Source organism: Cyprinus carpio, chromosome B18, assembly GCF_018340385.1.
Source record: "Cyprinus carpio isolate SPL01 chromosome B18, ASM1834038v1, whole genome shotgun sequence".
NCBI classification, from domain to species: domain Eukaryota; kingdom Metazoa; phylum Chordata; class Actinopteri; order Cypriniformes; family Cyprinidae; genus Cyprinus; species Cyprinus carpio.
The window spans coordinates 2,493,259-2,506,687 of NC_056614.1; the positions used below are offsets into that span (position 1 = coordinate 2,493,259).

A 13,429-nucleotide genomic window follows, 5' to 3' on the forward strand; every position below is an offset into this window, starting at 1 on the left:
AGGTTTTTTTTTTTTTTAATTTGTAATATCAATTTAACATTAACCAAGCCTTCTTTAGGAAGGTCAGATATAATTCACACCCTCCTTTATGGTCACATGCAGCTTCACACCAATAGCAGCTAAATATAACTCCACTTCATCCGTTGCGATTTGCAAAAGTGAGCACAGGATCGAACCCTCCGCTCCATATGTAACGCATCACTGGTTTGAGGGGCATTGGCATGTGTTAGGACGCATTTATTGTCAAGTGAAATCACTATACAGCTCTCCACCTGAACACAGCCACACACACATGCAATCTCCTCCCTTTATCTCTCTCTTTCACACCTGCGTTTGCTTGCGTTCTGCTACGCTTTTGTGATGTGACCTTGCTCATGAGGGACTCTATCTGTGAAAGCATCTCTATTCACCTGGAGGTGAAATTGTCACACGTGTCAGCTTATTAACTGTAAACTCCAAAAGTAATAAAAACAAACCACACATAATATGTTTTATGAAACTCCAAAACAACATTGCTGGCATCCATCTTCAAAGCTTATATTCTGAAAAGAGAAACGTGCCATTGGGTTTAACAGCAATAAATGCTCTGAGTGTCTGAGTGTGTGTGTGTGTGTGTGTGTGTGTGTGTATATATATATAAGCCCAATATTTAATTCCCCTGGTGATTTCCCTCTTTAAGTTTTCGTTATGATGCAGTTATGCGTGCTGTGTCCTTTAAGAGTTTGTGCACGCGCACGATAGAGAGAGTGCGCGTCAGAGGGGAACAGAGAGCGCGCTGATTGAAGCAGCAGGTAAAAGTGAGGAGAAAATAGTTGATAAGAAATTGTTAAATGGATATAATCCAGGCTGATTATCAACTCGTGGACCTGTGGTGGTTTTAGTTGTGTGACTGCACCGAGTGGATGACTTAAGTCAGTGTTTATATTAGTGTTTGTTGCCGCATATGAGAGATCTCCGGTGGGGGAGGGGATTCAGGCCTACTTCGACGGAGATTGAGCGTAAGTTAATTTAAAATACACTTTGAAGACTGTTATAATGTAGAATAATACAGTGTAATACATGTATAGAAGGAATATGCAGTAATTGTTGTATATTATACTATTAAGAGGGGAGAACAAGCTGGTGAGATCGCATGTGCCAGTTTCCACGTGATTGATAATCCGGAGTCTCATATAACAGTGAGTTTCTTTTTCATTTTATTCTCCCAAAGTGTGTTTACATATGTGGCATGAAAAGTATTTTACCCTGTATAAAGTGTATACTGTTATATATAGTCTGTTTACTGATTAATATGTTTTAAAAGAGGTTAAAAGGTGAACTGTGTGTAATGTGGGTGGTGTATTTATGTGGCAAGATGTGCAGATTTTTCATGTTTGCTCATGCTGTTGTTTTTTGTTTTTGTCTGTTTTACCAGGCACATATAAGCCACTGCCGTTGTTTCGCACACCTTTATGGGTTCTTTAACATTGGTTGCACTATTTCAAGTCAAATTGGGGCTTGTGATCTGGTGTTTTGATTAGAGGTTATTATTGTAAAGGACTTATTTTTATTCTTTACATTTCTTTTTATACCTTATTTCACTTCCTGTGCCCATTGAAGTGAATTGGGTAACGTCATTTATTTTGTTTTATTATTGTTTTATTTGACTTTTCTTGTTTAATTTGATTGAAGTCCTGAGAAAATACTATTTTTCCCCTGAACCAAACATTAATGCTGGGTCTCCATTTGAGGCTCAGTGAAGAATAAAAGAATCCTTTTCAGTAGATGTCTTGGCATTGTCTTTTTCTTAGTATATTAGAAGGACGTCTAGCCGGCCATATATATATATGTGTGTTTACATATGTAAACACACAATTTATATATATATATTTTTTTTTCTCACCTTCTGATGTTCGTTTTGCGTTTTTTTTTTTTTTTTTTTTTTTTTTTTTTTTTTTTGCATTCCTGTCCTTGGGTTGAAAGACAATTCCATTTGCTATGATGGTCCACTAAAAATGGAAAGCAAAGTTTGCAGCTCTAGTTTTTAAGCGAGCAAAGCTTTTCCTGCGTGAACACACATATGAAATTGATCCAGTTGGAATCAGGTACTAATGCCATCTCAGCGCTCCGGCTCTGCCGTGTTAATCCCCTGAAATTCAGTGGATTTGAGTGTGGAAAGCTAATTTCCCTCGCCATAATAGATGAAAGAATTTTAGCGGCACAGTGTCACAGGCTGCATGATGGAGTGTTCTCGTCCCAGTGTGACCAGATATCAATCACCCCATCTGACGTTCAGTGCGCACGCTTCAGCCAACAATGAGACAGCACAAATTCATTGTAAGCTGTTTATCTGTAGCTACTTTTCAGTAGTTTGAAATTATTTTCTTATAGTATTAAAAATAAAGGTTTCAAAAGGGTGTTTTTGATGTAATGTCATCAATGAACCATTTTTAGTTCCCCAAAGAACCTTCAGTCAACCTTTTTTTTTTTTTTTTTTTTTTTTTTTTTTATAAACGTGAAAAACGTTTTAACAACCCAAAGAAGAAAGCTGTAATGATATATAAGGTAGAAGACAGTTGACCCAAAAATGTAAATTCTGTCATTATTTACTCACCCTCAAGTTTTTCTAAACTTGCATCAATTTCATTCTTCTGTTAAACACAATATTGGCAACCAAACAGTTGAGGGTAGCCATTGACTCTTTCTTTCTTTCAAACTTTCAAACTTCCAAACTCTACACCAGGAAATGTTTGGTTACCTACATTCTTCAAAATATCTTTTGCAATCAACAGAAGGGTTGGAGTAACATGAGGGTGAGTAAATGATGCTAAAATTTTCCATTTTAGGCTTAACTATTTCTTTAACTCTGCAACACTGATACTGATTCAATAAATATTGTGAAACGTCCTTTACAAAAAAGATTACATAATATAATATAATATAATATACAGTAATATAATATAATATAATATAATGTAATATAATATAATATAATATAAAAAATCATATACTATTTGATAAAATTATGAACCTACCCTTTTTTTTAGCACTGCAACAAAAAACAGGTGTGATTTCTCACAAGACCTTTTTCTGTGACAGATACCAGGAAAATGATATGCATGCTATTCAGAAAAAAAAAAGTTTGAACGTTATCATCTGTTCTCTTATTGCCTGAGCAGTGTGTCATGAATAATTAATTATGATATGATTGCAAGTTTGAACGAAAGATCATCACTTTCAATTACGGAGTCCCTATAAATACCTCCTCCGCCCTCGGCAGAGGAGACACACATATTGCCAGCTAAGCTCTGCAAACAGTTGGTTGGATGGGGAGAATGAAGTACAAAGGGCAAATCCTCTCATTTTATTCTCTCTCCTCCAGTCTCTATTCACTGTCTGTTTGTCAGCACGGCAATTAGGACCTGAGGTAACAAGAGCGAGTGTGATGGTGTGACTCTTTGAGGTGAGACACTAATGGACGTCCCACTGGGCCAAAGTGGTTCGGTGCCGTGAGGAGAAGGTGCCTGAGTAATCGGCCCCGTCACGGCCTTGCCGAGAGCCTGGGGAGTGAATCAGCACAGCTGGGAAGCAGACATCAGTCTCACTAGGCCTTCGGGACGGGCCACTCCTCCTCCTCCAGGGAACTGTTCCCTCGTTTTTCAAAAGAGATATTGAGAATGGGAAGGCGTTTCAGCTAGCACATAAACACTTCCTTAATTTGCTTGGTTAGTCCTTAATAATTTTTGTTTTGGAAGGAAGCAGAGTTCTTTAATTTGTTTTTCTCAGTGCTAAATTCCTCTTCAGTCTGTAAGAAAATAAAGCGCTTCCTGAAAGTAATGTAAAGGATGTGGTTTTACGTACTAATATCTTCATAATTGCGTTATTTTTTGTACTAATACCAAACTTATTTCCCTCTCGTCCCGGTAACAAAGGAAAATTACTCCCCTTAGGATTCCTGTTTGTTAAAAATAACATCTTCAGCTGCTGCAGATTCAGGTAGTTCACAATAATTTCTTATTAAACTTCCCACAGTAAGTGGCCTGACAATGTGATGTTTTTTTGTTTTGTTTTTTTAACAGTCTATCAAGTTATATTTTTATTTAATTTTTTATTTTTTTTTATCTGATTTTGTAAGATCTGATGCTGTAAACTGGGGCCAAGGTGGTGATAAAGGGTCCATGTAAAATGAAAGAGAAAATAAAATTTAAAAGCAAAATGTTTTGTGTTAACAGTTTATTTTTATTAAAAATAAATGTCTGAGGGACAACAATAATAATAATAATAATAATAATAATAATAATAATAATAATAAACCACATATTAAAAAATAAAAATAAAATAAAAAAACATGAAAGTTTGTTTATACTCCAAAAAGTCTCCATAAGAAATGATCCTCAATCTGGATAAATTCATGTTTGGAAATTTAATTTATTTTAATTTAATTTAATTTAATTTAATTTTAATTTAATTTAATTTAAAGTAAGTAAAAGTAAGCAAGTAAATAAATAAACAAACAGGGAAAAAAAAGTGCTATTTTATTTGTATTGTAGTAATATTTATATTTATTTATTTATTTATTAAATTAGAGGCACACTTTCACACTTTTTTCTTTTTTTTTTTCATAAACACATTTTGAAACATGCGAACATTTACCAGGCTTTAAGGATTTTTTCACAAGTATGTCATCATATTTAGGGGTCTGTGTCATCAGGAAGTTTGAAAACCCATTCTCCGGGAACGAGAGAGGAGGAGGAGGAAGAGAGAAAGAAAGATGACACTGTGACGGGACACGGACAGGTACAAATCTGACAGTAATCTGCCTCTTCTCTTCTAATCATGCTGTCGGTGTGAGAGATGAAGGCTGAGGTTTGGAGATGGACAGCTCTGTGCTGTGATGTTGGCTAATGCTCTTTCATTGTGCGGCATTAACTGATGAGAGAGCACCGGCACTCTGCTGATTAACACAGCCCCGTTTCAAACTTCCTCATCAAGAAGAATAGATTTGCCCCAGTCTGTCACCCCTTGTATAAACTCTAGATTTACGGGCTCACTTCACACTGTATTTGTCATAAGAAACGTAAGCTGTAAAAAGCTGTGAACTGACGTTATTGTAAAACTCAACAGTCGCTGGAGGATTCTGACACCCTCAACCTTATTTTTCCCAAGTTCTTCTGCCTGTTGGAAGTGCTGCTTCATCACATTAGCATCCTTTAAACGGAGAGTTCAGACTCTGAATTCTAATTGGACGAGCAGTATAAAATGCAGATGAACTTGTACATGACCTCACAGTTTATTTTAATGCAGCAGCACAATACATCGCTTGGCAACCATAAACAGCCTAATGAACTTTTTTACTTGCAAGATTCTGATTATTTTTAATGAATATATTTTAATAACTTAACAATAACTATTTATATGGACAAAATTCTGAATTTAATTATTGGTTCCCTTTTTCCTCTAAGAAGTGGATTTGTGTGTGTGTAATTGTGTGTGTGTGTGTGTGTATATATATATATATATATATATATATATATATATATATATATATATACACACACACACACACACACAGTATATATAAAGTGACAATTTAAGCCTGTGACTATACAACCTGCAAAGGTCCTTACAACATTTGTTCCTTTTTTACTTTTGGCTTTTTTTTCTCTATTTTTTTTTTTTTTTTTTTTTTTTTTTTTTTTTGCACTGAAAAAAGCTCTCATCTGTGCATTATAACACTCTAAAAACGGGTTCCACTTCCCAAACACTCACGCTAACAAGCTCATTAAACAGGAAGTATGTGTAGCAGACGAAAGTCAAAGTGATATTTTTATAACTACATATGCAGAGCAGCTTTGTTTCTGCACTTATTAAACGACATAGGCTTTCTATTTAGGCTTCAGATATAAACACAATCTCCCTTCATATGTATATTTCTGTTTTTTTCCTCATTTCAGAAAGTTAGTTCTAGTTAGTTATGTTGACATGCATGCTGGTTTGTTTGACCTGATTTGATGGAACACTTCCTGCTGTAGCTTTAAAATCAAATTAGCACTACGACTGTCACACATGCCTGCGTGTATATAAAAAACTACACAGGTGTAGATGCTGGATAAGATGTCATCTCTTTTACGACATGAATGCTGCATTTCTGTGTGCTTGCTACCATCTCAACCTGTTAAATGCAATGCAGTTCTATTAAATCACATTATCCACAAATGAGGCTCTGTTTTTCTTCAAACACAGTCTCTGTTTATCTCGCAAAGCCAGTTTTAACCCTTATGTTTTGTTTGTGCTACCTGGGTTTAATTGTATTTTTTAATGTGTGTATCAAAACGATCACCTTTGTTAAATTTGCATGTCCGCTTTATTGTACATTGAATTTGATGGGAAAATTATGATAATTTTGAAATCTCTATTATTAAAGCTTTTTAGTTGATGTCAATAGACTATGAGGGTTAAACCAAGTCATCATTTAATATGACAAATTATGACTGATTTGTTCCAAACTGCTACTTTTGTCAGGGTTCCACCATATTGCTGAGATGATGATAAAAATGCTTTTTAGAAAATGCGTCCAAGGCCACAGCGTTTCAGACCTTTCAAATTAATCTTGATTAGTGTTGTTAAATGAAGATTTCACGAGAGGCCATTCCATCAAATTTCCATTAGAGGAAATGTCAGTCTCCAATATTTAATATATATATATATATATATATATATTTATATATATTTATATATATTTTTATTTTTTCTGAAAAGGCTAGCTAATTTTAAATCACACTGGACTAAAATGTACTGACTTTAAGCAAAAATAGGACAAATATTTTTTTTTGTTTGTTTTTTGTTTGTTTGTTTACACTTTTGGTGTTCCTGTTCAAAAATTACCAGCCTACAAAAAAAAAGAAAAAATTTCTTAATTTTAGTTTATGCCATATCACTTAATATTGGAATCAATCTTTTTATCAACTTGTCTTCTTTAAATTAGCACATGCTTTCTATTTCTTTTTGGAACTGACTGGTGAATGATTCACTTTTTTATGTTTTTAATCAGAAACTGAAAGAAAACAGGCTGACAAAAACCTGGATCCAAAATTTGGTGATAATAACACATAATGAGAGATTATAAGCAATTTAAATTAAATGGGTGGCCATTTCCACTGACACCTAATTAGGTAATGGATTTTCAGCACAGCACAAGGGTTAATAATACTTGACATGCATTTCTCAGTTTTGAGAACACTTTTCCAAAACACACTTTTCTTTGTCAGCATTCAACTTGACACACTAGTTAATGTTACTACTAAGGCCACCAAAACACATTGGCTTTATATTTAGCAGGCTGTTATCAAAAGACGCTTACAGTGAACTCCCTGGGAACTGAACCTGTGATGTTGTCAGCATCATGCTCTATGAAGCATATTGAGTCCCACCAATATACTTCATACACACCTCAAATACATGCATGAAGTTTTCACCCATCCAAACACTTCATCAGCCATTACACACTGACCTTAAAGTAAATGACCCAAAAGTAGCAAATATCTTACTCCTGGACATGTTTGTCCTAGAATCAACAGTACCACTGTAAAACAAAAGCAAATACCTTGACATTAAATAATCTGTAATTATGTAATACAAATGATAGAAATAGAAACAGCAGTGCATACTTCTCTTTTGGGGTCCATCACATTATGTATCTTTCTGTGGTGATATGTTTAGCAATGCATTTTTCAGTTTGCCTTATGTTTATGGACATACCGTATTGCCTGATGTTTTATGGCATGAATATGAATGCATGGGAATAGCTTTTGGATAGGTAAATAGGTCTTCAGGTAAAAGTGTAAGCATAATACATACATCATATTGAATTGCTTATTAATTATTATCCTTTCATAATTAAGAATGTTTATAGAACAAGTCAGTTTAAGGTTCAAAAGCATCTACAGCCTTGCATGTGGCAAATACTTTAATCCAAAGTGGACTTGCAAACTGTATACATGTGCACTGCATTCAAGCTGTACATTTTATCATTGCATGCATTCCTTCAGAATCAACATCATGACCTTGGCATCATATTTGTACTACAGGAATGTTACAAGGTGAGAAAACTGGCATTCCATGCATCAAATGTTGCTAATAGTTGTGTTGAAGGATTTAGAAGGACTTGCTCATTGATATATCATAACAGTTTTGAAAATTTAGTGTATTCAGAAAGATACACTGAAGACCCCATTCATATATCACAATACTATACTGAATCATGCAAATCGAATCACAAAACCTACATGCAAGGCACAATGATTATAAGTGAATGTAGTGAGAGATATTTTCAATCTAGGCATGGAAGCAAACGGGAATTTTTTTTTTTTTTTTTTACATCATAATATTCTCTAAAATATCTCAGCTGCTGTCGTAGCACCGCCACAGTGTGCTGTAATCGTCAGGCAGAGAGAAGGAGAAATAAAGGGAGTAAAATAGAAGATTTAAAAAGGATTTACTCTGAGAGAGAAAGATTGTAAAGCCATATCTGTCTTATCTCATGGCCTCCACACTTGGGAGATGAATGAAGCAGCTGTCACATTTGAAACATACAAAAGCCGTAATCCTGAAGTAAACAGACGGCAGTGTTTCAGGATTCCGGGAGGAATGATTTGGACGGCTAACAGAGGGTCTCAGAGGGAGAGTTGGGAAGGCGAGAGCCCCGGGGGAAGCTGGCAGAGGGTGAGCGCTGTGAGTGGGCAGAGACGCGGCGCAAAGTCACATCTTCATGTGCCGCTGTGTCAAGTGGGGGGCCCGACAGCGAGGGGCCTCTCGATGTGAAGAGAGAACCACCCAGAATCTGCAGATATGCTCGGTTTATTTCACAGAACAGCAGAGAGGCGTTTGGATTGTGTCAAGAGAGAAAAAGATATCGAGGTCTGTCTGGGAGGGCTTTGTTTTGGCCACCTGTGTGCGAGTGCCCAAGGAACGGGTGCCCATTTGGAGACAATATGAGGAGTCTGCTCTCCTGATGGATCTGGCAACCTCTGGAGCAGCTCAGAAGCCGAAGAAAACCCACGACTGCAGTCACTGCGAAATGAATCACGGCGCTGTTCAGTGTTCACTTGCTAATGATTCCAGTGAATCATCAGAAAGCAACATGTTTGTGCAAGGGCTGACACCATGCGAATGAATCATAAAAGATGCAGCGAAACGCTGAAGAAGTTTGTTCACAAGGCCTGCGTCAATAATTCCACCGGCTGATTCATTTTTTCACTTGATCAGATGGCTCACAAGTGACCTTAAGAAATGAACAGAAGTGAAATGAACTGTGGAGGAGGTGAAATGAACTGTGGTGAAAGGGCAGTCGGATTTCATCTCCAGACAGGCATAGCAGAAATATTGCACAGATTGATCTTTTACAGCGATACAGAACGGCAACAGCCAAAAAAATTAACTTATTTTATAATGACAATGATTGAAATGTGGTTGAAGGCCATGGCTTTATTTGAGAGGCAAACTTAACTTTCACTCTCAGAGTTAACTTAGAAATGAAGTTCTGCCATTTTAAAAGTATTGCTTTATATTTCGAAACTTACTTTCAAAAGAATATTAAAAAAGAAAAAAAAAAATATTCACTTTTATTTAGCAAGGACACATTACATCGATAGTTAAGCGACAGTGAAGACATTTATAATGTTACAAAAGATTTCTATTTCAAATGAATGCTGTTTTTAAAACCTTTCTATTCAAAGAATTCCAAAAAAAAAATATATAACAAATCACAAAAATATTATTGATTTCTGTGACACTGAAGACAGGTGTAATGATGCTGAAAATTCTACTTTCCATTGCATGAATAAATTATATTATATTATATATAATTAAAACTGGAAGTGTGTTAAAACTGCAACTGAATTGTATTTATAAACCACACACACACATCAACATATAGTTTCAGTCCCAACCAAACTAGGTTTGATCCAAATACAGATACCGATCTTTTCATAGCAGATGTATATAGGTATAATGGACAGCCTTTTTTTTTTTTTTTTTTTTTGTCATTTTAAAGCTTGACATTAGTGCTGTGCTTGAGTAAATGGTGACAGAAGTACATTTTTTAACTATTCCTTAAATTTCTAAAGGAAATCATTCTTTGTGTCATTAGAAAGGTTTGTTATATCCTCAGCACTGTTTAAAACAGCATTTACACGGTTCAGTTTTCTACCCACACATTCTCAAGCACATTAGTAGAGTCTGGCGGGAATAAAAAGGTAAGAGATTGGGACAAAACGCTCATCTAGTAAGGCTCTGTAGCTCAGCAGCTTGCCCCGGGACAATACCCAGCAGAAGCACAAGACCACACTTGGGCTGGACAGCACTGGCACCGTCTATCTGCCTCTATCCTTCACTCCTTCCCCTCATCCCAGCCTCATATTTCCTTCAGCAGTATTATTACTGACTCTCCTCTCTGCACTGTTGTCCAATATGAACATATATTAAAAAGGCAGTGGCCCAAACGAGAGCCCCTAGCTGCAGTTTGGACTCATAATTCCTCACGTTGCAACATGTCTGCGTTGCCACTGTGGAACTGAGCCTTAATTACATTATACGTCATCTTTGGCACCAAACTGCCACCCTCGGCTGGCGCTGTTGGCTGGCACCCTCATTTTGCTCCGAGGCTGGAGCCGAAGGGCTAAAAGAAGATAAAAATATATAGAGGGAAACCGAGAGAATCGAAGACATATTACCACTAGCACTGTCAATTTAACACATTGATTTAGATAATTATATAAAAAAAAATAGAATTAGTCGTTCCTCCTGATCCATACATTAGTTCTGTATTAAGGGACTTTCCTACCATTTGAGCAATTCAGGCTCGATGTAGGCTAAATGCAAAGTGTGTTTTTGTATCCAACTAGATCCCACAATTAGTGTGGACTTTAGACCAGTCACAAGCTTATGAGCAAAGATAAAGAAGTAAGCAGCATAATGACTTCTAAAGACACCTTTACAGTAGCTTATAATTAATCAGTATATCATGTAATACATTTAATTGTCAATCAAATGTTTGATAGATTGACATTCCTAATTATGACATCTTTTATCTTCAATGATAGTAAAACGGCCAATATATTGACCTTTACAGCCACATTTGGACATTAATGCCAATATCTTTATCCTGACTGTCATTAAATATCAATCATTATATATATATATATATATATATATGTGTGTGTGTGTGTGTGTGTAGTTTATTTATTTGTTTTTTTGTGTGTGTGTGTAGTGTATTTTTTATTGTATTGTATATACCCCAAAACCAAACCTTATCCTATGTAGACACATTATATTTCCAGTACTTTGTACACTGGAAGCACACAAAAGTGCACATGCTGTAAAATAAAGTACAACCCAGATCGCTAATGCAGTGAAAGTTGTTGAATATTATTCTTATATGGGCTGAAATTAATGTGGTATTTCACAGCATTATCTTTACTTCTACAGTATTTTCATTCTTGAATAAATGGTTAAATTACACATAGCATGACTAAAATTTGTGGACGCTGTGAATCAGATTGAAGGCAAATGCCTCCCACAGGTACCTGACAAGAGACAATATTACCAAGATTTTGAAAGCAACCTGTAGAAGTGATCACATTAGTGCAAGAGAACAGACCTTTCAATGCATTTCCATAATAAATAACACTATGACCTGAACCATTATATAAATAAAGGCTAGTAATCATGAAGCGAATGTAGATGTTCTTACTGATGTTCTACACTACATGCTCATCAATATCTCGTTTAATTCCCAGCATGCACTTCTTGAATTTAGCTTGTGTACTCTGAGTACCTTGCAACATCATTTCATTTTCAATTCATTTTTCATTTCATTTTTCTATCCAAACATACTATACAAAAAGAAGAGGAAGAGGAAGAAGAATACGATGGTGATGATTACTATTAGTACTATTATTATGACATTTTATGCATTTTTATGATTTAATCTATCAACAGTCCTAACTGTGACAAATCTATATAGATGTGAACATAACCAACTGTCAGTTTTATTCCCAATAGTTGAGAGCCGCATCAGACAGCCACGATATGAAAATTTTAACAGGCAGAGTTTCAGCCTCATTAATGAATTGGGCCAAACAGAACAAATGAGAAAAGAGATTCAATCCACCCCATGAATCCCTCTTGTACTGTTCTAAAATTCGAGAAGAACAGCAGCATAACAGAGATAGACAGATAGACAGACTGACAGATAGACAGATAGATAGACCTATTGATATAATAACTGATAGACCTACAGAAAAATCTATTGATAGAACGACTGATAGACCGGTGGTTAATAGACTCTGTGAACACACACCCGGAGCAGTGGGCAGCCATTTATGCTGCAGCGCCCAGGGAGCAGTTGGGGGTTCGGTCCCTTGCTCAAAGGCACCTCAGTCTTGGTATTGCCGGCCCGAGACCCGAACCCACAACCTTAGGGTTAGTTAGTCAAACTCTCTAACCACTAGGCCACGACTTCCCCCGTAATAGTCCAATCGCTAGAACGAGTGATAGGCCAATCAATGGAATAAATAATAGACTGATGGACAGACTGATTGATAGAATGATGGTTGATATACAATAGCTAGAATGATTGATCAAATGATAGATAGGTTGATAAAACAACATAGAGAATGATTTATTGAACGACTGATAGACCGATGCAAAGAATGAAAAAATAGAATGAATGAAAGAACCATTTGACAGAATGACCAATATAATGACTAATAGATGGATTGACTGATGGTTGATAGAAAGAAAGATATAATGCTTTATAGAATTACTGATTGAACAACTGATAGAATGACAGATAGAATGACTGATAGACCAATGGATAAAATGGTTGATAGAATGACAGAATGTTAAATGATAGACCTATTGATAAAATGAATGCTGATAGATAGAATTTTTGATGGAATTGATAGAATGTTGGCTGTCAAAATGATTGATGGACCAATCGATAGACTGATTCATAGACTGACTGGCAGATACAGTAAAAGACTGAAAGATAGATAGACAGGCGAAAATGTGTAAGCTTGATGAATTAATTCCATTCCATTCTAGTTTCTATCTCCCTCTATCTCCATAGTACGATATTATACATTTCTGCCAAACACAGTTATTGTACTGGGAGTCTTTGGTGTGGCCAAAATCCCAGCAAAGCCAGTAATAATCTGTCAGCTGACAGAGATGCCCCCACAGACAAGGGCTCCTAATCCAGACAGATCAATAGCACACTCAGGCAGGGCTCCCTGCTCCCTCTGTGCCCACGTCTGTTCACTGTCAGCTGGGCTACACGGGTGCCGTCGCCCACAGGCTTAAATGCCTGGATGTCCCCAAGGGCATCAGGAGGTTAATGATTGTGATGAACAAGGCCCGCGGGGGTCAGCATCTGACTTGGAGATGTAAG

General features: G+C 36.2%; 1 long non-coding RNA gene across 4 annotated transcripts; it reads left to right on the top strand.

The window, feature by feature from the left end:
• Window positions 1-685: 685 nt before the first annotated feature.
• LOC122140389 lies at window positions 686-5,467 on the top strand. 4 transcript variants are annotated; one of them, XR_006157039.1, is made up of 4 exons: window positions 686-998; window positions 1,107-1,178; window positions 2,723-3,975; window positions 4,675-5,467. It is a non-coding gene; the product is annotated as an uncharacterized LOC122140389 (long non-coding RNA). The 4 variants fall into 4 exon arrangements; XR_006157040.1 differs by lacking the exon at window positions 4,675-5,467 and having other exon boundaries at window positions 697-998; window positions 2,723-2,792; window positions 3,362-4,243; XR_006157037.1 differs by lacking the exon at window positions 4,675-5,467 and having other exon boundaries at window positions 700-998; window positions 2,723-4,243.
• Window positions 5,468-13,429: the final 7,962 nt, after the last annotated feature.